At 38.9% G+C, this 25,817-nt stretch overlaps 1 protein-coding gene and 1 non-coding gene across 3 annotated transcripts in view; one reads left to right on the forward strand and one right to left on the reverse strand.

Annotated features, from left to right (window-relative positions):
• The window catches only part of LOC124795005 (UDP-glycosyltransferase UGT5-like), a 154,091-nt gene that overhangs the window by 95,153 nt on the left and 33,121 nt on the right, over nucleotides 1–25,817 (forward strand). The gene's annotated exons all lie outside the window — the stretch shown is intronic.
• Trnas-cga lies at nucleotides 6,033–6,107 on the reverse strand. Its single transcript has one exon. It is a non-coding gene; the product is annotated as a tRNA-Ser (tRNA).

Consider the following 25,817-nt stretch of genomic DNA (forward strand, 5'->3'; position numbering starts at 1 on the left):
GGTGTTAGTGAAACCGTTTTATGTGAACGGCAGCAATCACAGTGCTGCATTGAGAGAGTATCATCGACTGAAAATTCTGAGGAGAGCTCAGTGGAATGAAATAGTTTAAAGAAGATGATAATGAAATTCGAAAACTTCGGTGAGGTTGATGTGGCACCTGGAAGAGGAACGCATCTTACCTCTGTGGAAGCTATTGCTGAGTTTGCTGCTGCTGTAACTGACCATGCAGCACATGCTCCAGGTAGTGCTAGTGATAGTTCAGTGTCGTGAGAATTGTCCATCTCTGTACAGGAAGTTTTGCAGTCTGTATTTCACTGGTACGCATACAATATCCAGATAGGGCAGCCACTTAAGTCTCATGATCTGGAGCAACATTCTGAAGTTGGTCTTCTGTTTCTGTCGCGAATCGAAGTTGATGACATGAAGCCGTGTAATATTCGATGGAGTGAAAACGCACATTTTACACTAGAGGGTGCCGATTTGGGGCACGGTATTGTTAAACCTCTTATTGTGCACAAAGAGCCATTACACTCACTGTGACTCTGTGGTGTGGGTTCAGAAGCATCTTCATTTAGGGCCTGTTACGCATACTGTGATGTCTGCACTTTATTGGGATCTCCTTGTGATTCCTACTTTGGAAAAGCAAAAAATGTTCAGATGTGTGTGAAATCTTATGGGACTTAACTGCTAAAGTCATCAGTCCCTAAGCTTACACACTACTTAACCTAAATTACCCTAAGGACAAACACACACACCCATGCCCGAGGGAGTACTCGAACCTCCGCCGGGACCAGCTGCACAGTCCAAGACTGCAGCGCCTGAGACCGCTCGGCTAATCCCGCGGGGCCTTTGGAAAAGCACAACTATGAGTTTTCATGCAAGATGGGGTGACACCTCATGTCGCTCTCCCAGTCAAAGATCTGCTTAATGCATCCCTACACGAACGTGTTATCTCCAGAGGTTTTCCAGATTCATGGTCTGACGGATAAACTAATCTAAATTCTTGTGACTTTTGGCTCTGGGTATGTCTAAAAGAATGCATTTTCATTGACGCTTCTGGCCTCTACCTGCTCAGAAGGCCAGTGTACAGCAGCACGTTGCTCAGTTTACAGCGAGACTGTTGGAAGAAATTGCTGATCACATCGTTTTATGGATGCAGCATCTTGTCGACGTCTCTGCTGCTCACATTGAACAAACTGCGTAAACAGCAGTTAATAATAAAATCAACATTATGCCTTTCTCACTTGTTTGACGCAGAGCGAGGTGGCGCAGTGTTTATTACATTGGACACACATTCGGGAGGACGACGGTTCAATCCCGTTTCGCTAATCGTGATTTAGGTTTTCCGTGGTTTCCCTAAATCCCTTTAGGCAAATACTGGGATGGTTCCTTTGAAAGGGCATGGCCGACTTCCTTCTCCATCCTTCCCTAATCCGATGGGTCCGATGACCTCACTGTTTGGTCCCCTCCCCCAAATCAACCGACTGACTCCTTCGACCTTTTCTGCCCAAATAACAGCGTAATTGTTTTTGAGAGCTCATATCGACAAAGCAGATTGCGACCTTGATGTTGGATTAAGAAAAATTTTGGGTGCAGGAGCCCAGTGATTATGTCTGTTCGACCTTTAAATTCTTACATACATGATCTGAGTTCAGAGCATTCCTAATTCATTTCATGTGGAAACATTTCTGCATGTCTTTCTTGCATTCACGGCGCCACCTTTGCACCTGGTGGCCGAAACTGGAACTAATTCTTTCCAGAATAAATCTGGTTCAAAAATGGTTCAAATGGCTCTGAGCACTATGCGACTTAACTTCTGAGGTCATCAGTCGCTATAAATCTGTTCCACATTATCGCATTAGAATATCTACCAAGTTTCATACTACAACTACAGCACACACTGGATCTGTGTGAGTAGCTGCACTTTCATTGCAACCACCCGGTACATACATCGTGAATGAGTGGCAGAGAGCATGTTTTCTAACGCCCACCTATAACATTGCGTGATACCATTTGTCTATGGGTGGTATGAACACGTCATCGTAAAGGTAATATATTCAGAGTTAGGCTATGTCGTATTTCTCCTATTCGATCGGCGTTTCGACTCCTCCGCTGGGACGTTCTTCAGGACCTTGTAGTTTCCACGATTGACTGAACACTGTCAAAGACCAGTGTCACTTAACAGAAGAAATATGACAAGGCCTAACAACGCAGATTATTTTATCTTCAATGAGAACAGGCACAAAAGCCTGTAGGTTTATGCACACTGTTACCCAATTATTCTCATTTGTCGACTGGCGAACGTTCATAAGAAATAAGTTTTGTGTGGTGGCATACGCTATTTTAGGCGGAATTGGCACTAAATAGGCTGGTTCTCACAAGTGATTCCATCGTCGACATTCTCCAAAGTAGCGTAAGTAATTTCTGAAGGATGATTGTAGACATAAAATAAATAAAACTCTTTACCTCAAGCATGTAGACATATGTCTAATTCTGAAGCACTCCGTCTTCAGCCCATAAGTGGCCCATCGGGACCATCCGACCTCCGTGTCATCCTCAGTGGAGGATGCGGATAGGAGGGGCATGTGTTCAGCATACCGCTTTCCTGGTCGTTATGATGGCTTTCTTAGACCGGAGCCGCTACTATTCGGTCGAGTAACTCCTCAATTAGCATCACGAGGCTGAGTGCACCCCGAAAAATGGCAACAGCGCATGGCGGCTGGATGGTCACCCATCCAAGTGCCGGCCACGCCCGACAGCGCTTAACTTCGGTGATCTCACGGGAACTGGTGTATCCACTGCGGCAAGGCCGTTGCCTGATTCTGTTAGGCTCTTCATGAATTTCAGATGGCCAGATGCTTGGAAGTCATGCAGACACTGCAAGATGGCCAACTGTAAATGTGCTTGGATGAATACCCATTTCTTTATCGTGTTAATCAGAATTAATCTTTAGTAACTTTCTCATTTCGAAAGCCTCCAATAAAGATGTTATCTTAATTTGTTAAGCAGAATGCTGTGTTAATGCAATGATAACTTGGTTATAATCAGTGCTAGCATTTTTCTCTCAAGAATTACTTGAAAGACAAAGTCCTTGTATTTGCATTCGGTTTAAATACCATTGTGACGTATAGATACAGGGGAGCCATAATATTATCACCACCAGTTAAGGGTGTGTTGCTCCTCCTTTGAAACAGAATACTGCAGTGGACCGGATTCGACAACTCCTTTGTAGGTTCAGGAATTATGTGGCACCAGGTGTTACACACAGGTTATGCGATTCCCACCGGTTATGAGCCATTGGTTTCTGGGTGCGGCGCTGGCACCAGTAGCATCCCATATGTGTTCCACTGTGTTCAGATCAGACGAATTTGGTGACGGAGATATCAATGTTATTTCGCTCTCATGCTTCTCAAAACCACTGCAGCGTGCTTCTGGGGGCAGTTATCCTGCTGGAAGATGCCATCGACTTTGGGGAAGACATAAAGCAAGAATGGTTGCAGGTGGTCAGCAGTAATGTTCACATAGCCCACAACTGTCGTGGTGCCTTCGATTACTGCCACAGGTCCCATGGAAGTCAAGGTGAATATCCTTCATAGTGTGCAACTGCCCCCACTGGCTTGCGTCTATGGCTTGGTGCATGTTTCGAGCAGCCGTCACTACTAGGTCTGAAGGGTTCTGATGCACTTTTATGTCGTCTACGTCTGTGTCATGGGGGTCCGAACCCCCCGCCCTCCCTCATCCCCCTGGATCACAAACTAACAAACGGAACGATCTCTGATCCATTCACCTCATCTTTCAATCTGATAACCGTATGTAGGACAGTTTTATACTCTACAGGTTGTCAGTTTCATATCCAGACGTGTTAAACGCATCAGGGTGTCACCTGATACAGCTCACAGCCTTCGCTCAGTAAACGAAGGTGTTTGCATCCATATAAAGCAACTTGATGTCTTGAAATTGAGTTTTTGCAAACTCATAATATGAACAGTATACGTGCAGCTTTGATAGAGCCAAGGCTGCCAGATCTCCGGGCATCTTGAGGAGTACCTGGGTGTGGAACGAATTCTCCTGGTGTACCGCCCAGCGACATAATCTACGGGTTGAATGTGACCTTACTCATTGATCATTTTGGATAATTTTGTTAGACTGTTAATTACTTACTGTAACAAAACGCTACGTTTTTATTCTTATTCTGACGACTTTTGATGGTTGCGTCTGTAATGTTCGGCTAGCACATTGTTAACGAAACACTGATAAGTTACGGCAACATGTCAACTGGCAATGTCTATTTTTGGTGTTCGTTCATTCATCGTCTCGGATCATGTGTGACTAGACTAGCTCTCGAAATTCAGAATAGTGAGTAATAACAGCGAAAGGAAGAGATGATATCTAAGTTCATTCCTCGAAGAATGGTTGTAGGACGAAAATCATAAAGAGTGGTTCCAAAAAATTGATAATGATGAGTGTATATAAAAAGGCAGAATAAACAGTATCTAACTTACTGGTGAATATAGCAGCATGAAGGCTGCGAAGGAACATTTACAATCAGGACGACACAAAGCAAATATTATCACAAAAAAGAAAAATCAGTCTCATCTTAGCTTCTTGCCAAAGCAATATTTTGCAGAAGATTGGAATGCAGTGGAATTAACTTTGACTTATCGCGGTGTAAAATACCACCGTCCTTACATTACTGAAGATTGTGGTAATAAGTTACATCCACATGTTTTCAGTGACACCTGTGTCGCAACGAAAGTAAGATGTAGCTGAACTGAAAGTGAGGCATTAGTAAAAAATTGGCTTCTATTTTATGCTAAAGAGAAGCTAATAAGCAAATTAAAGCAAAATTTTCCATCTCCAATAGGTTCAGAAGAAATACTACCGAATAGTTATAACGTACTTCTCCAAAGATAATGGAAAATGAAACTAAGTTCTTGATTTCTATGAAAATGTAAACGAATCTGCAGAAGCCATTTCAAATAAACGAGAACCATTTCAGATAAGTTTAAATTTATTTTATTGGAAAATGATGTAACACTAAACAGTGTTCCTTATTCAGCAAACGAAGTCTCAGTTAATTTCGGCAAACATTATTCTGCCGTTGGTAGATTAAAAAAATAAAACTCAAACTTATACAACGTCAATTGTTGTTGTTATATATTACACAATTATGCTAAATTTGAATTCAGGCTTTTAAAATATGACGTAGAAAGTCTAGTTCTTAAAATCTCTTCAGTCCTTACAATATCATCAAAAAATTCCTATGAACCACAAACATTTTGCGAGTTTGCTCAACTTGAAATGTTGCGACACATGATTACCTTTGCAGTCAGTTGTGGAGCATCTTGTTAACAGGTGGCGAGTTTTAAAGATGTATTTCGTAACATGGGACGAAGAAAAAGAATCCCTCCCCCAATTTGTGAATGTATTAGCTCTCAACAAGATCAAATAAACATTTACTCACGAACGCTACCAGTGTGATAAAAGCAGCTTTACAATTTTCTGGACCAATTAGACTTTTGTAAAAAGAGGACACACTTTTCATAGATGTTCATGAGGTTATGCTGGAAGTGAAGAATCAAATAAAAGGGTTGTAAGGAGAATAAGTTTTATGGATTTGAAGTTAATATGTCTTTAGGACGCTTTGCAGAAGAAGAAAAACATATGCTAGTAATCGAGTGCATTATTGTCCATGACAGATTATTAAAAATCTTTATGAATGGTACATCTTTAGTGAGAATGGCAATTTTATAAGACTGTATCCATACTAAATTTATATGAATCAAAACTGTTTTCATTTAATGGCCTGACAAACGTGGGAAAGAAATGAAAATTAGTTTCGATGGAACCAAACTGTATCAACAGTTTCCTGTTTTGTAATTTGTGGTATCAAATCTTGATAGGTGGGATATAATTGTAAAGTATGGAGTGAGTTTTTCGAAAGAGTAGATGCACCATATTTGTTCAAAATAGTGCAGCATGTCCTCACAAGCATGTTGAACGAGTGAAACTTCCTGGCAGATTAACACTGTGTGCCGGACCGAGACTCGAACTCGGGACCTTTGCCTTTCGCGGGCAAATGCTCTACCGACTGAGCTACCCAAGCACGACTCACGCCCCGTCCTCACAGTTTTACTTCTGCCAGTACCTCGTCTCCTACCTTCCAAACTTTACAGAAGCTCTCCTGCGAACCTTGCACAACTAGCACTCCTGAAAGAAAGGATACTGCGGAGACATGGCTTAGCCACAGCCTGGGGGATGTTTCTAGAATGAAATTTTCACTCAACAGCGGAGTATGCGCAAAGGTCCCGAGTTCGAGTCTCGGTCCGGTACACAGTTTTAATCTGCCAGGAAGTTTCATATCAGCGCACACTCCGCGGTAGAGTGAAAATTTCATTCTAGAAACATCCCCCAGGCTTTGGCAAGCCATGTCTCCGCAATATCCTTTCTTTCAGGAGTGCTAGTTGTGCAAGGTTCGCAGGAGAGCTTCTGTAAAGTTTGGAAGGTAGGAGACGAGGTACTGGCAGAAGTAAAGCTGTGAGGACGGGGCGTGAGTCGTGCTTGGGTAGCTCAGTCGATAGAGCACTTGCCCGCGAAAAGGCAAAGGTCCCGAGTTCGAGTCTCGGTCCGGCACACAGTTTTAATCTGCCAGGAAGTTTCATATCAGCGCACATTCCGCTGTAGAGTGAAAATTTCATTCTATGTTGAACGAGTGTTTAGTGTAATGAATGTGTTATGGACAGATGCTAGATTGTCTGTTGAACTTGTGAAAGTCAAGACTTTTGTTCAGATGAATTTGAAAATGACATGTGAAGATCTGTACAGCGTGGTTCTTAAAAAACGAAACTCTTCCGAATGCAGCGAAATCCTCATCAAAGTTTGAATAATAAGGTACGCGTTTATAACAGTGAATTTTTACTATTGTTATTTTGGCTTGGCTTGGCCTAGTGTAGGTTCAGTTAGTGGTAATGACAACATTTGCAAGTGATTAGTAGTAGTAGTTGTAGTAGTAGCAGTAGCAGCAGCAATAGTAGTAGTAGCAGTAGTAGTAGTAGTAGTTGCATTAGTGGTAGTTAATTTTATTATTTTAGGAAAAACTGTGTCCATAGTAATACATAAGTCTATTTAACAAATTCTGTCCCCCATTACACAAATGTCCGTGGCTTGTTGGTTGATCTCCAGGTGTGTCTGAAGTTCAGTCTTGGAACCATAGATAGATCCAGCACATACATACCAAGATAAGCAGGTTGTGTGAAGTGTATTGTAACCATTTCCATTTCCAGAGCCACAAATTCTTCGTGGAAGATCTTAGTTCATTTAAAATTTGGCTTGACGATCCACTATCTGCCCTCTAACATTCATCCCAATGTCTGATTAATTTAATGCCACTAAGTTTTCGAATATTGTCAACTATTTTGCAAAAATCGCGTTACACTTTAATTTACATAAATATGTCTCAAATCCACACATCATGGATGATCTGTTACCGGTCTTTAGACTTCAACTAGGGTTTCTGGTTGAATTGGATAACAAAGCTGAGACGCTAGTCAGTTCTGTACCCAAATTGAAGCATTGCTGGAGAGTCTTATAAGGTATAGCGTATCTCTTTCTATCCCCCAACTTTATCATAAGATTGAGGAGGGAACCATGTTGCAGAACTTCGTGCTCTGGACATGGCAGCAAATCACTGTGCTCATCATCCAAACTGTTAGGATACGCAAAGTCTAATATGCTACATCAGAATTATGTGGACGGTTGAAACATTCATTCTATCGGTTTTAGCACGCTTAGGCAAAAAAAAGGGTCCGATATGTAATAATTGTTATGGCGAACCCATATAAATTGTTAACATTCAAGTACAGGATGCAACTTGAATCGATGGTGCTGTAGTACAATTTACCCATTTGTGAGTTATTTGTCTCAGCATCTCTATTAATACATTGGCAAAGGCTTCCATGAATCCTACAGTTAAAGAACAGTGATATGCCAACATCAGTTAAAAACTCGAGTTTGACACGTGTGGTTTTGAGCATTGTGTCCTACAACAGCCCAGGTGCTGTGTAGTAGTGGACATGACTCAGACTGTATATTCTCAGACACACACTGCAGAACTGCTTTAATATATCTGCAAGGAGTAGTACATATTTTTCCACGTAAAGCCTTGCATATCCCTAAATTATATTATTAAATTCTTGTCAAAAACATGCTCTGTGCTCATATTCTGTATCAGTTACGGCATTGTCTGTAAGTTTACTTCAGAGTGCACAGTCTACAGACTCTTCCTACTCAGTCCAGATATTCATATAGGAAGAGCCCTTTCTTAGGAATGGGCTGGCTTATAACATAATTGGTATCTGCTGCTCATGGGAGGTGCATATCCTTGTGATGCAGTGTTTCACCGAGTTTCTGAAGTGCCTCCTGCAAAAAATTTAACAAATCCGGGAAGCACAGCATTAAATGTTGGTTACCCTCTCCAAAAACGAAATGTATTCCGGACACTAACCCAGTCATTGTTCAGACCAAAACAGATCAAATTTTCAATAATGAAGGGAACATCATACCCACTGCAGTTGTGGAAGATAAGGGATATGATGCAGGAGCTTGTCACTCTGGTTGCGTTCATTATTTATAAATGACAGCGCACAAATGTGACAATTCACAAATTTATTATACTTCAATTGAGCTTTATGTGTAGTAGTAAGAAATGATGGTAATATAGATTGCAGATTTCCTCGACTTCCTCTGCAAGATTTCAGCCTCACAGAGTAACCATTTTACATGATTTTTCTCCATTATGGTATTTAAAACAGGTACAGTTGGAGTCATATGAACATACAACCTGTATGTTGCTTTTTAGGACTGTATGTGAAGCAATGGGGTCACCCGCCCAGATACTGCCACAGGAACAAGATGGCGTTTAGAGTCTGCATATTCCACAAATGGTACTCCTTCCTTGTGGTTAGAATTCTTATGTTTAAGAACTTTTTCATGTCGGTAGTCATTCTACAGATACGTTATGCCTTCTCTGCGCGATACCAATGGAGATACTATCGAAGACAGTGCTGCTAAAGCAGATTTACTAAACACAGCATTCCGAAATGCCTTCACAAAGGAAGACGAAGTAAATATTCCAGAATTCGAATCGAGTACAGCTGACAACATGAGTAACGTAAAAGTAAATATCCTCGGAGTAGTGAAGCAACTCAAATCACTTAATAAAAGCAAATCTTCTGGTCCAGACTTTATACCAATTAGGTTCCTTTCGGAGTATGCCGATGCATAAGCTCCATAGTTAACAATCATATACAACCGTTCGCTCGACGAAATATCCGTATCCAGAGAGTGGAAAGTTGCACAGGTCACACCAATATTCAAGAAAGGTAGTAGGAGTAATCCACCAATTCCAGGTCCATATCGTTAACGTCGATATGCAGCAGGATTTTAGAACATATTGTGTTCGAACATTATGAATTACCTCAAAGGAAACGGTCTGTTGACACACGGAGGCTTTCCGGCAGTCGTTCTTCCCGCGAACCATACGCGAGTGGAACAGGAAAAGGAGGTAATGACAGTGGCACGTAAAGTGCCCTCCGCTTGCGGAGTATAAATGTAGATGTAGATGGGTTTAGAAAACATCGTTCCTGTGCAACACAACTAGCTCTTTATTCACGTGAAGTGCTGAGTGTTATTGATAAGGGATTTCAGATCGATTCCGTATTCCTGGATTTCCGGAAGGCTTTTGACGCTGTACTACACAAGCGGCTTGTAGTAAAATTGCGTGCTTACGGAATATCGTCTCAGTTATGTGACTGGATTTGCGATTTCCTGTCAGAGAGGTCACAGTTCGTAGTGATCGACGGAAAGTCATCAAGTAAAACAGAAGTGATTTCAGGCGTTCTCCATGGTAATGTTATAGGCCCTTTGCTGTTCCTTGTATATATAAACGATTTGGGAGACAATCTGAGCAGCCGTCTTCGGTTGTTTGCAGATGACGCTGTCGTTTATCGACTAATAAAGTCATCAGAAGATCAAAACAAACTGCAAAACGATTTAGAAAAGATACCTGAATGGTGCGAGAAGTCGCAGTTGACCCTAAATAACGAAAAGTGTGAGGTCATCCACATGAGTGCTAAAAGGAACTCGTTAAACTTCGGCTGCATGATAAATCAGTCTAGTAGAAAAGCCGTAAATTCAACTAAATACCTAGGTATTACAATTTCGAACAACTTAAATTGGAAAGAACACAGAGAAAATGTTGTGGGGAAGGCAGACCAAAGGCTGCATTTTATTGGCAGGACATTTAGGAAATGTAACAGACCTACTAAGGAGACTGCCTACACTACGCTTGTCCGTCCTCTTTTACAATACTGCTGCGCAGTGTGGAATCCTTACCAGGTAGGACTGACGGAGTACATCGAAAAAGTTCAAAGAAAGGCAGCATTGTATTATTGCGAAATATGGGAAGAGTGTCACAGAAATGATACAAGATTTGGGCTCGAAATCATTAAAAGAAAGGCGTTTTTCGTTGCGACGGAATCTTGTCACGAAATTCCAATCACCAACTTTCTCCTCCGAATGCGAAAATATTTTGTTGACACCGACCTACATAGGGCGGAACGATCATCACGATAAAATATGGGAAATCAGAACTCGTACGGAAAGATATAGGTGTTCATTCTTTCCGCGCGCTATACGAGATTGGAATAATAGAGAATTGTGAACGTGGATCGATGAACCCTCTACCAGGCATGTAAATGTGATTTGCAGGGTATCGATGTAGATGTAGACGATACTTGGTAGAGCAAGTCAGCAACCGTTCTACACAACTCGTGCCTCGTTCGACTGATTGTTCGTGTAAAAGTCGTCAGGCAATTTTTGCTTCAGTAGTAATGTTGCTTAGTGCCATCAGAGATCAGCAATATATCGGCAAGATTCCTGTGAATGGGAAATAGTGGAGACTTCCAGCAACCTTATGCTTGGTATCCTCCTCCTCCTCCTCCTCCTTCTTCTTCTTCTTCTTCTTCTGTACGTCATGCTTATCAGGCATATCTTGCTTCTCCAGGCCATATACGGTAATTGAAATCCCAAGATTCTGTCTCACATATTTTGCAGTGTCCTGAAATTTGAAATGTCACTTGGAGAGAGGGGGTAAGGGGGGATTGTTAAATTTCCATTTCTGCAATAACCGATAACAGTGTTTATAAAATTTTCCAATACTAACATCCCTGAATTTTGTGATGCATGTGAAAACATATATGTAATTATTTCATTAAGCATGTTTGTAGGTAACAGACGTATACGTTTTGAGCCATAGTCAAGTACACCACATGTGTTTAACTGTTTATCACCAAGTAAAATATTTCAAAATAAAGGAAGTAATTAGAATCGAAAGGGGGACAAATGATCCCAATGACACTGTATATTTCTGTGGTTATATCTACTAAATATGTAATGTGTAATAAATAGCTGGCCAGGGTGGCCGAACGGTTCTAGGCGCTACAGTCGCTATGGTCGCAGGTTTGAATCCTGCCTCCGGCATGGATGTGTGTGATGTCCTTAGGTTAGTTAGGTTTAAGTAGTTTTAAGTTCTAGGGGACTGATGACCTCAGACATTGAGTCCCATGGTACTCAGAGCCATTTGAATCATTTGTAATAAATATGTTCCAGAAATTGTCAAAATTTTATTAAAGTTATTCCACGTTAAACATTATTATTGAGTACTTAGTTATTAGTTTTCTGGTTGTAATAGTGTAGTTAGTTCTATTAAAAATATTTCATTTAAAAAGTGATAAAATTGTCATACCTACAAAACATGTAGTTGCTTAAAATTTCTACTCAAGTAAAACTAATTTATGTTAGTCTCAACACACCTGAATCAGAAATGCCTTTTCTCCATGTTCGAAAGAACAATTTTTCTTTTCCAAAAATAATTTATTTTGCTGCTTATTGATGACGAAAACTTACACATCCTAGCAAATTCTTTTGTGAAGTTGAATAAGATTTGAATAGCAAATACTATGAGTATATTCTTGTAACCTTAATTCTCAGGTTTCTAAAAATGTGTACTTTTGTCAAAAATATGCTAATTATTATAAAATTATTGGAATTAAAAAGTTCCTGTTTCATTAAAATTCTTACAGGGAAATGTGGGATTATAATATAACCATTGTGCACCAATTATGAGAATCTGTGTTTCGCTTTTGATCTGAAAGATGATACACCAATCATTTTAAGATGATTGTCATTGCTCTGATTTGTCTGTGGAATTTGTCATGAACAGCTGATCTGATGTTAACAAATAATGAAAAAGGCAAAGAAATGTGTTTGTCATCACATAACGAACCCTACCTTTGACATTGTGCAAGAAGCAAGAAATACATATAAGTAAAGCATATTTTGAGTGTAACTATTTCTTCCCATTGATAATTACACAGTGCAATAATTGTTACTGTTTATACCTAAAATGTGTTTACTCTGTTTGATGTTTAACTTTGTTGCTCACTCATTGGGATGGGATATTAAAAGTTTCTCATGTGTTTCACTAGCATGTTTATAAATCTATAAATATCATACATATATTATGTACTTACACACCATACTTCTTTTTTAAAAATTTTCTTGCAAGCCAGAAGAGACAGAGCAAAGAAAACAGTAAGAATTTTTCATGTTAGCTGCAACGGCTCTTCTGATTTATCATGGAAACTATGGATGAACAAGCTGTGAAACTTCTCTTATATATATATGTGTGTGTGTGTGCAACTGTCATGGGCGTGATGGGGAATAAGAATTTAACAGTCACGTTGGAGGTGGCTCTGAGAGTAGTAGTGCACATGCAGGGCTGAAGCATAAGGTTGCAGTGTGTAATATGACATCGTTTTCTATGAAAAATAAAATCATTCGTCATCAGCTTAAAGTGTGAATAGGTCTCACTTTCATTCTTCTTATTATTCTTCAGAAGGTGGAGTGAAATACACCCATAGTCCTCAAGTTCTGTATTTCAGCATGTTTGTAAGTAATGCGTACCCATGAAGCTTTCTCACGAAATTTTACAGTTGCAGTTGTACCCATAATTGAAGATCCCTTGTGTTGTCGTCATATCACTATATGCTATCCTGAGATTGTTCCATTGTATTCTGTAGTAATTAAATGTCAACCATATCGTTGCTACGCCTGGTTGCATTTCACATCTCTGGTTTCTGTGCAGCGTTTGTGGAGACTGCAATAAGAATACAACACACAATATATTCTTCAGTATGATTTGTCTACATTCATTGTAGAAAACTTGAGTATCAGTAACGATATTTGGACTACCATTTGGAATACCATTATGAAATATTTTGGTGGAGGTGCTGCTACACCCACACATTTATGGAAGTATGTGTACATTTCCTATGAGTTGTGTATAATATACTTCAGTCATGCAGAATTAATGCATATGCTGCTGTGTTTGATGGGAAGTTTTCAGAAGCTTTGAATTCTACACAGACATCGGCGGAACCCAATTTTACAGATTCATTCTGTTTTGGGTAGTCTAACAGTGTGTGATCACTACTTAAATTCCCATGGACTGAGTATGAGTCTTAATGCTTTTGTAGTACATTACAGTAAGAAGAGCAAAACCTTATGTACATATCGAAGAGCAAGCAGTGATCGTTATCAAATCCTGTTTTAAATTATCAAGGACTCTGACTTAAAGTAAACTTCAATGTTAATTAGTTGGCAAGCTTCGAATTTCCTAGAATCAGTTTTGGATTCGTCATCCTGTCAGTATGTGGTGTGAACATGACGAATTGAGGCATTTCTAATTGAAATTCTGTTGTAATACGCCGTGTTTTCCGAAATGGTCGGTAATACAGAGTACAGAAACATTTCCCAGGAATGGAAAGTTAAAAGCAGTAGAACTCTTACACCTAACATCTGTTGCAGCTTTAACTGCTTGTTATTGGCTGCTGAAATATGACCCATCTTCCGTAGAAGTTTATTAATCACAACTTAATTCTCTTCATGGGGAGCCATTCCTTGATTTTAAGCATTGCTGTTTGTTGCATTTTGTACCAGAATGAGTTCCTATTTTTTACTGATGAGAACACATTTCACATCTTCAGAATATCCTATTAACAGTCTGAGTGGGACACATGTGCTAGAGCATTTGTATTAGTTTATCAGTGTTGGGCCTCCTTGTTCCATGAAGGATCCGACATTTTCTGAATTGCTGATGTTCAGTTGCGGAAACATATATTTTAAGGGTTGACACTGTCCCAAGATTTGTTGTTTGGTTGATTACAACGACACTCAGTTCGTATTTTATTTCGTGAAACAGGAGTGTGAAGGCATTACATGGTCTTCTTGTGAGAGTTCCACTTGTTTTTACAAATTTTGGTTCCAAATGTAGGAAACTGTTGCTTGGAATTAGGAAAGCATCCCAGTGATGAATGAGGATTCTAATTTCATGACTGTTATTAAACACAGCTGAAGCAAAAGGTTTGTGCTCGAAATATTCTTGCTATACATCCTGTTAATCACAGTCTACTTCACACATCAAGTGAAGTCATTGCCTGGTTTCAGCCTAATGATTTAATGAAGCTGTAGTTCTTCAGTATTAATACATTGTGTTTCTGCTGCGTAGTGCTACACTGATTGTTTCATGTACTTGTTTTATACTGTATCCTAACAACGTTTCAAGTATATAACGATTACTTCACTGTGAAACATGAAATGTTCCTCTTGGTCTACAATATTCAACTTGCGATTGTCTAATGTCTGAACAGATACTAGAAGGTACATGGCATTGGCTGGTATCTCAACGATGTTATAGCCAAAACCAAATGTATGTAAGAATCTATGGACTGTGTGAATAAATTTGTCACTGACATATGAATTCATTGTAATATTGCATCTGACATGAATTGTGTCAATTGACAGTATGTGTACTGGTTGAGCTGACTTATCAAATTCATCAAGATATAGTTTTGAACGTTATTTCTTTGAGACACCTGAAAGGAGTCCCACAGAACCTTGCTATTCAAAGTCTACTCTCATTTACTGATCTTGATTCAGTGTTAGGCATATTGACATCTGCAGTTATTGCAATACTTTTAATGAACTGTTTCAAGCATGTGGTTAGATTATCAATAATGTATGCATAACACAGTATTTGCATAACTTTACCACTTTCATGACATACTTTACACTTTGATGATGTTATATTCTCAAAGTTTTTGTAGGTTTCCAAACCAATCAATGCAACAAGCCAATATCGTTGGCTTAAATTAGTGGAAGTCATTTAGCACAGAGAACTAAAGATAGTCGTTTTAAGGTCAGAGTGTATGCATCACACCTAAAGCTCAAACAATGAATGGAGGTGTAATGTAATGATAGATTTTTTGTATGTAATTCTTTTCTGCTTATTTGTAAATGTCATAGGCAATGTGAAACATGATTGTCCACACATGCACTTAGTTTTTGGTAGTGTCAGCAATTGTCTACACATGTGGTGAGTTTTTGGTAGTATGAATTGTAGGAAACAAGATTGTTTGTAAAGTAGTAACATAATTCTCCAACTGCACATAGGTCACCAAATAATTCTAAGCAGTAGATGATATTTCAGTTTTTTTAATGTATACTACCGAGAAAGTTTAAGGTCTTTCTACAACATCTAAATTTACAATTCCATGTTCTTTCGATTTCCACGTAAACTTAGGCAATGTATTTCAAATAAACACCCCAAAAAATCTTAGGAACCAGAACTTTATGACGTATTTAAGCAGTTTGGTATTTGTGAACATTCTGTTGGGTAGTGTAGCTAGAGATTTTTGTTGTTGTTCATTGCTAATGAAAAACCCCAGTCTGTGCTAGTATGGTTTTAAATATAATCTTTCTCCAGTAGCCGCAGATTCCATCATCCTGTTGTGTCGTTTTTCCTCTTCAGGCTAACTGTGAGCATGTTTTCACTGTTTGGATGTTGCCTGCTGTTCCTCCAGCTAATGACACAGCATCTGAAAGTCTTGCCAGTGTACGAACTACTAATGGAAGTGTTTCACATGCTGTCAGAGATATTGGTAGAACCCATGACATTTTAACCAGTCTTCTTTTCTACTTCACAGCATGTTGAGATGCTCACAATGATGACTGTGCAATTTGCCATGTGCAATTTAAGTTTTGTTTTATCGATGGAAGATGGAAAATGCAGCAATATGTTGTCCTATAACAGTATCTCTTCTGGCATGTATTCACTTCGCTTTATCAGTTAATATTCGATCTACAACTGATATTTCCTTGTGCAATATCATGTCCTCAGCAAGATTTTTATGCAACAGGTTAATTCCTCTATCACCATGTGCTAGCCATTTTCCCAGAATTGCTCCCAGCCCACAAAAATTATATGTTGGAATGTGCAATTCTACAGGCAGATTGTCAGGAATACTGACACTACCACATATGATGTACTTCTTACCATGCATACTATATGATTTGAAGGTTTGTGGACCTTGTTGTATACTATTTCTTTGACATAAACCCAGCTGTTGTGTAATGTAGGAAAATCTAGTCCTCTAACCAACATCTCATTCCGTCGATGCCTCATGCACGCACTACGAGAAACACATCCACTTCAGTGTTTCTCTGTTTCTTCAGTGTAGAAACTTCCTGGTATTTCGTTACCTCTGCTGTCCTTTAAAATGTAAGTCTGTGGGATTGCCTGTTGCATCTTAAATACTGTAAATATGTTTTGATCAGTTATGTACATACAGTATGATTTCTCAAATGTAGTCTTGTATTTTGAAATACATCCCAAATCACACACATTAAATTTGTGTTTACGTGATTCCAGCATTTTAATATGACTGTATGCAATATTTAGAATCTCATTATAACGAATGTCACTTGTCATTTATCCGCTTTACTGGCTGCTGAGATCCATGGTTGTGGATTGTATTATTTTAGTAAGTACAGCATCCAGCCACTTTGCTATGTAGCTTTATTTAAGCAGACAGGTGTTTCAGGATTTCACCCATATTCAGTTAGCGTAATATGTCTTTTAATTTTCATTCAGTACATGGTTACAACACTGACAGATAATTGGATGCTACAGCTGCCTTTCTACTCTGTTTGTTATTGTTCCGATTTTTTCTTTTATGGATGTGGGACAAACAGTTTTTTACTTGTATTTTGCTGAAAAACAGCCCAGTATCCGCCATGTTGGCAATTGCCAGAACTTCAGTTAATTTGTATGACCTGTGAGATTGAAGCACATCCACATATGGATTTTTTATCTTGCTGTTCAAACATTATGCATTACTTGCTTTCATATAGGAGTATATTGCATGGTGTTATGTACCAAATTGCTCCAGTACTGCTTTGAAATATCCATTGTAACGTTTAGAAACTTTTATTCTCTTGTGAGTATTGTTTCATATGTGCAAGATGCACCTGCCATTAAGTCATCCAAGTCTTGTATAATAACAGACCTATATGGGAATGTTTTGAATGGGTGTTTGTGGATTACTTCACTGTCTCCATAGCTATTTTAAAATAGTCTTTCTGTAAGCTCTGAAATGCTTGAAGAGGTTCGTTCATATGAGCAGTATTTCCTGCAGTGGCTGACAATGCAAGTAGTCTTAATCGTTCTACTAATTTTTTGGGATCATCTTAATATGTATACTGCAAAGATGAGGTGTTCATTTTTTCTGCTGAACCTAAATACAAGTACATCACTATGTTTCTGATACGCTGGTTTAATGTTTTTTTTGTGTTTCTCAATGTGTGGGCTTGTTACTCGCCCTGTTGGGGAATTGTTTTTTTCCTTTGTATATTAGTCATACACACTGTTTCTGCCTACATTTTTAAATCTTTCATTAAATAGTCGAAATGCTTAAAAGTTTTTAAGAATATTGTATTTGGTAGACAAGATGTTCTTTCAAATTCTATATTCCCAACCACTACTGTGTGCTTGGTAACACAAGTAATACATCCACAATATGTAGTTCTTCCCTGTGACTCCATATGTTTCATGTGTCATGAATTCACTGGGACATTTAATGAAATAGTGAACTGCTGCTTCTTAATTATTTGTACTGATCATTAGCGTTGTGACTCAATGAGAAGTTTCATTAAGAGGATTAAACGTTTCTCTGAGAGACAGTCCTCTCTCCAACTGCCATGCTCTTAGCAATCTTAATTCCTGTAGAATCGACTTAAGTGCCTCACTGGTTTGCGTTTTGTCGTTGTGGTTGACACGTCGTTGTTCACTAATCAGACTTCGAAACAGTATGTAACTTTTATTCTCAGACTAGTTGTTTTTTTTTTCCTTTCCTTCATCAGTTTTCGTGTTTCCAGTGCTCACAACCCTTGCAGCTAATGTATTGATTGCATTTCAGAATTTCTTGAATGTTGTGTTAATCGGTTGAATGTTCCTCTTGAATTTTGAGTTAAGTTCCTAGTGTGAATTTCTGCTTGGGCGTTTATATCCTCGAGACTTTCGCTGATTGTTTTAATTTTTTGTCTAGGTATCGATATATGTTGTGTTTGTGTGCTCTCAGACTGATTATGTGACACATGTGCATATTTGTCCATGTTGTAATCCTACCTGCTCTTAAGTGGACATGAGTTTCACGCTTTGTCACTCGGTCTGTTAGCATATTAAGTTATTCTGCAGCGTCCCAGTGTTTTGTATCTGAATATTTACGCTTCCTTAAAGATCGTAATGCCTCATCCACTCGCTTATGACCAAATTTGTCCATGGTGCACTATGCAATGACGCAATTACGATGTATTTAAAAAAAAAAAAAACACTAGATAAATTCAGTAAAGTTTCGTATGCACAATCTGTTATTGAGTTGTCATGTCTTATTGACAACCAAAAGTCCATACATCCATAGTTCCACCAAACTCCATGTATAGTTCTTAATTCACTGAATTTTGTGTCAGTTTCTACATGTGCTTGATACGTTTTAAAAATTCATACTATCTTATTTGAAAGCAGCAATGAGGTTCGTGTTATTCCTTACCTGTTGTTTTGGGATCCTGGAATATGTTTAACATAAATAAAAAGCGGCTACGCCATGTGACGAGCAAAACAGAAATATTTTTATATATGATCATGGTTTTACATAACAACAGCGTCAAATATAAATATAGTATTCAACATTATCCATTTCAGTAATGGAACAGTATTACTTTCACAAAAATATCTTGCCTGCTACATCGTCAGTGCCTGAAAATATCTCTTGTGGTGATTAGAACTTGGACTGAGCCATAACCTAATCTTCCCCACAGGTGCCTTGGAATCTGGTCTCCTGAACACTCTGGACACGTTAAAAGCAATACAAAAAGGACGTATCAGTGCAGAGCAAACACTTCAGTACGTGCAGCATTCATATGTACATTGCATTTGAGTTTTCCTTATTCTAATTCAGCGTGACCCAAAGTGATCATTGGATTATTACTTAATTAAGAATTACTTATTAATGGTGGCTCATTTGCATGATATTCGGTGTACTGGGAGTTCAGGTAAGTGGTCAGTTTTCTGCCTTTGACGTATATAGGATGCACAGACGAGAGTCAAAACGAAGACTGAGCCTAAGGTCGCAAAGTTATTTCCATGACTCTGTACTGGTGATCGCTGTAATATTGCTGCACTTACTGAAATGTTTCCTTTGCCCTGATACGTGCTTTTTGTATTGCTTTTAACTAGTCCAGAGTGTTATGGAGACCAGGTTCCAAGGCACCCGTGGGGCAGTTTAGGTTTTGGGTTGGGAGAGTGTCCGTAAATTTGTCAGGCCAGCACAACAAATAACTCATATAAATGTCGCTCCTGTATTGGTGGGTGGAAGATGAACAGTTGGTGTTGGGATGTCACAATTTGTGCCATTTATTAATATGTCACTGCCTCGCAGCTCCAACCATTCGATATTTGTAGGTCGGCCCTGCTCAGAACAACTTGCTATAACCACTGGTGGTTCGTACGTGGAATGCACGGCCGAAAAAGCAATGCAACACTCTCAAGGAGCAGGCCACTTGATTCAGAAATGGAGTAAAAGGTAGCTCATCATTGTAGGAGTATAAAATAGCAAATGCAGACCAAATGAAACACACATATCATAGTAAAGGTCACATCAATACGCAGTATATCCCCCTATGGCGGCAATGGAAGCACGTATTCTCTCATGCAAACGACCACATATGTCAATGTTAAAAAATATATCGGCTCAACCACTTGTTTATAGTGTAAAAACACTAAGATTGACGCGTTTCGGAAGTCAAGCTTCCATTATCAGAATAATAAAAAGAAAAAGAACGTGTTAAAACTCGCTAAAATGGAACATGCACCAGGCACAATAAAATTGATAATAAAATTAAAACATCGTGCCTACATCCCTTGTTGCAGCCGTGTCTTCCAAGGTGCATCTCCACATAGTCATCAAAATATAAAAAACTATAATGGTGTAGCCTATGGTGTTCAACATCTAACCACATGGCTCTCTCCTCTATGGTCGTAAAACGGCTCGGAGCACTATGGGACTTAAAATCTGTGGTCATCAGTCCCCTAGAAATTAGAACTACTTAAACCTAACTAACCTAAGGACATCACACACATCCATGCCCGAGGCAGGATTCGAACCTGCGACCGTAGGAGTCGCGCGGTTCTGGACTGTACAAGCTGTTTTAAATACACATTCAGCTCAAGATTATAAACACCATTAATGATGTGATATTTGGAATGCTGTTTTAAGTTTCTGAACCAGTCATTGTGGCACTCCAGTATCCTTTGCTCAAATTAAACCAATTTGAAAGCAGAACTGAAGATAAAGTTTTCAGAGTTAGTGTACATCGTCACACCTAAAGCTCAGCTGCTGAACAGAAGTATAATGATTCATTTTTTTATACATAATTCTTCTTCTTCTTCCTCTTCCTCTTCTTCTTTGCAAGTTCCAGGGGTAACACAATACACAAATATCCAAGTTTATATACTGGCACATAATTTTTGGTGGTGTCGAAAATTGTAGAACTCATGATAGCTGGTAAGGTAGTAATTTAATGCTCCTGGCAGGCATAGGTTTACAAATGAATCAGGTTAGCAAATTGTATTTCGGTTCTTGACATCTGGCACTCACTGAGTTCTTGGTCCACCTACAACATCTAAATTTTAATTCCATATTCTGATACCGACATAGTCTTAGATGACATATTTCACATAAACACCATGTGAAATCTAGCAACGCCGAACATTTTGACAAATTTACACACATAAGTAATGCAACAGTTTGTTGAGTAGGATAATTGACTCTTTTTACTCATCACTAATGAACAATCCTTGTCCATGTTAGTATGGTTTTAGAAATATTCCTGTACAACTGCCTTATTAAGCCGTTTGTAAGGAGCATTTACATTTTTCACTGTTCAGACAATGGCTGATGACTCAACAGCCGAAAGTCCTGCCAGTGTGGGAATCTTGGATGGAAGAATTCCAACTGGTATCCGAGGTCTCAGTGGAGTTGATGGCATTATAAGTAGTCTCCTTTATGTTGTTTTCTCCTTTAGGGTATGTTTAACTGCTGATAATGGAGACTGTATGTCTTTAAACCCTCTTGAATCTTCTGTAATGGACGGCAAGTGGCATACGTAACTTGCAAAAATGTATCCCAACACCCAGTTAAAGTTGGTCGGCAGTATTTTATCAGTGGCAAATGCAGCAATACATTGTCTGATTCCAGTATCTCCTCCTGCATCTATTTCAATCTGCAACTTGTTGTTCTGCTTGAACTTGTGGTATATGAAATATTGTATTCTCTGCAAGTTTTGTCCAACAGATTAATTCTTCTGTCATCATACACTAACCTTTATCCCTGATTTGCTTTCAGCCTGCAATTGCTATATGTTAGAATGGGAAATTCTACAGGTAACTCATCAAGAATGCTGCCACCAACATTGCTGATGCACTTCTTGCCATACATGCTATGCTATTGTATGATTTGATCGATTTATGGACCTTGTTATACACAATGTCCATGACATACATTCAACTGTTGTCTGATGAAGGGAATCCCAGCCTTCAAACAAATTCCTTGTTCACTTGATGCCTTGTAATCACTACAAGAAACACTTCCCTGTAAGTCCTTAGTGTAAAACTTCCTGCCATTTCGTCACCTCTGCTATTGTTCAAAATTATGTTCAGTACTGAATATAAGTATGTTGACCAGTTTGATAGATATGATCTCTCAAATGTAGTTTTGTAGTTTGATATATGAATCAACTCACCTTCATTACATTTATACTTGTATGGATTCAAAATTTTAGTGTGACTGTATACAGTATTTAGAAGCCCTTTATAATATCATTTGGTTTCATGTTTATTGTTGAATGTATGGTTCAGTTATACTGCTCAGTTATTTGTGAAATAATGTTAAATCTATTTGTATAACCTGTGAGATGGATAAGCACAAACATACAGGTTTTATCATTGTGTTCAAACATACTACAGTACTTGCTTTCATGCGAGAGACAGTTAAATAATAGTGTAAAAATTACTGCTCTTGTGCTGCCTTGAAACTATGTACACACATATAGTAGCATGTATGTATGCATTTCTAGGATCTGCTCCCAAACCCCTGGATTAATTTCGGCTAAATTCAGCAAACTTCACGAATATCAGTACTGTGGGGTTTACGACCTTCTAACTCCAATAGGAGTGCAGAGAAGGGGAAAAAAGTTTTTCAGCCCCAGATATGTAGGTTGCTCTGCATCACAGGCATGTTTTGTGGTAGTAGTATTGGCTTGCTTTATCAATTTAGTCAGACTACATGTTAGGGCAAGAAATGGTTTTTCTAGCCCCCAGATATAGGCTGCCCATTTCAACAGGTGTGTTGTGGGAATAGCACCAGCCTGCTGTATCAGTCCCTTTTGCAAGGGCCACACATGTGGATGGACTTGGTTGGGAGAAGGTTGTAATGGGTAGCGAAGGAGATGTACGGAGAGAGTGGGCAAGAGGGAATGTTTGGGGAGAGAAGGGGGCAGGAAAGAATGAATTGAGAGAGGGGTAAGATGAGATGGACAGAGGGAGAGAAAGTGTAGAAATGAACAGGGAAAGTGAAGGGAGAACAAGATGGGCAGAGAAAGGGAGTAGGAGATGGGCAAGAGAGGGGAAGACATGAACAGAAACAAGGGAGGGAGGATGGTCAGAGTGGGTTGAAGAGATGGGCTGGAGGCGATAGCAAAGGATGGGATAAGGTAGAGAATGGCAGATAGTGGGTGAGAAGGTATAGGCACAGAAGGGAGATAGAGATGGACCAAAGAGGGGGAAGAAAAGGTGTATCATTATATGTGACATACACGCATGTGTAGCTATTCATTCTCATCTGCTGCAATTGGACAATCACCTAGTTGACCGTGTTCCCTGTGTTTGTTTTAGTGAATAAGGACCAAGTGAATTTGAAATATGCATCAATTACCATTAAAATATATTTGATATTGTTATTCCTCTGTGAACATTGCGTCATTATGTACAAGAGCCACTTACCACAAGCCACCTAAGCCTCATATTATAACACACCTATGCAGGAATGTTTTACATGCTTGTTTGTTGCGTTTTCAAATTACTGCCTCGATCGTTATTCGATAATGTGTCTTACTCTGAGCTGTGAAATGATTGATAAGATTTTATTAATATGAACAGTATTGCCTGCAGTTTCGAACCTTCAAATAGTCTTCAAATTCAACTAATGATCATCGTAATATGTATTCTACAGGGAAGAAATGACCATCTTTTTATGCTCTGCTGAATGTCAATACAACAACCACAACCGCAACCACCACCACCACCACCATGTTTGTCTAATGTTGATGTGATAATATCCCCATCTTTTATTATGTGGACTTTTTACTCAATCTGTTGGGGAATTGTTTTTTACACAATAATTCTGCATAAATTTTTAATACTTTTGCCACAAGTTTGTCATATTTCGAACTATTTAAGAATATTAGTTTCAGTAAAGCAGGTGTTCTTTCAAACTCTCTGTTCCCAACCTGTATTGTGTGATTTTTTACACTCCAGGTAATTTACCCGGCATATGTGGTTTTTCCTGTTCACTCCACATGTGCTGTCTATCTCGAAATTACTGTGGCAGTTGATGGAATTGTGAACCACATGTTCGTCATTTATATTGTTCGCTTGCTTTTGTAATGGGAAGCACACACGAGTTTTAACAAGAGGTTTAAATTTTTTATTGGAGGCTGGTTTCTCTCCAGCTGCATTCCTCTTACCAATCGTAATTTCTACAGAATCAGCTTACTTACCCCAGTGAATTGGCGCTTTGTCATTGTGGTCGACATTTTGCTGTGCACTAAACAGACTTTGAGACAGTACGCAACTGATATCTCTCACATTAGTCGAATTTTTTACTTTCCCTCATCTCTGTTAACATGTTTTTAGTTGTCACAACCCTTGCACTAATGTATTGATTATACTCCAGAATTTCTCGAGTTTTGTGTTAGTTTGTTGAATGTGCCTATCAAATTTTGCGTTAACGATCTTAGTGTGGGGTTCTTCTTGGGCATTTTCATCCCTGAGACTTAGCTGATTGTTTAAAATTTTGCACCAAGATATAATTGTATGTTCTATTTGTGTACCCTCTCAGACTGAATGTGTGACACAACTGCAAAGTTTTTGATAGTGTAATGTATAATGGTGCAATCACCTCTTTACAATCTATGTAGCAGACTCTATCTACAATTAAATAAATAAAAGTTTCAAGGGCCATCACCTGATTTGTTAGCATACTAAATTATTCTATTGCTTTTCTGGATTTCGTGAGTATACTAAATGTAATGGATATAGGTGCAGATATTTTTGTGTGTGGTAACTCAATATGTACCCACATCAGTGCGTTGGTTGTTTTTCTCTACATCGAACAGTCTTCCTACAAACATCTCACAGACTTTATGACCTGATGTTTTCTGCATGGCTGTAACTGCACCGCTAAGTGAACAACGCCTGTCAGTATAGACTAACCATTTTGCGTACGCGCCGCCCACACTTCAACACCTGACCTGATGGCTTGCTCTATCCACAAGTTTTTGGAAGCACTAACCAACCTACAAACATACGTCTTGTAATAGCTGTAACTGTTAGCGTACGAATGACTTAAATACTGTGATTCGTCAAGCTTTTCCAGCGGATGTATTGTAGATAGTCTTCACCGGTTTGCCGCCGGATCACGTTGTGCAAATTTCACAATATTTCCCCGGAGCAATTGTCCGACATCCTCAGGTGTTGTACCTCGTACCCAGCCACGAGCAAGGTTGAACCACCTGAAGATGTCGGACAGTTGCTTCGAGGAAATATTGTGGAATTTGCACAGCGTGATCTGGCGGCAAACCCGTAAAGAATATTTACGACATAAATTCTAATGTAATGCTGTTCAGTATACCGTTCTCAGTCACAAACAGAAATATCTGCGCTGATGCCCATTACACCCTGTAATTTAACCTTTATGTGAAGATCTGAGGGCTACATAAATTCGCTTACTATCAGATTTGACCATGGTGTACTGTGTAGCAATGCAATTTCAGTGCTCTTTTTATCCTTTTTTTAAACTGGGGAAACTTAGTAAAGTTTCTTTTATATCGTCCATCATTCAGTTGTATTTTATCAATAATCAAAACCTTGTACTGTATATGGTCCCAGCAGTCTCCACTCAGATTCATTGAACGTTATATCAGTTCCTACATGTACTTGATAGTTAAGTTTTAAATCCATATTATCTTGTTTTAAAGCTATAATAAGGTTGTGTTGTTCCTTGAAATTTTTTTAGGGACAATGGAAA

The sequence above is a fragment of the Schistocerca piceifrons genome, chromosome 4 (genome assembly GCF_021461385.2).
Source record: "Schistocerca piceifrons isolate TAMUIC-IGC-003096 chromosome 4, iqSchPice1.1, whole genome shotgun sequence".
NCBI lineage: Eukaryota > Metazoa > Arthropoda > Insecta > Orthoptera > Acrididae > Schistocerca > Schistocerca piceifrons.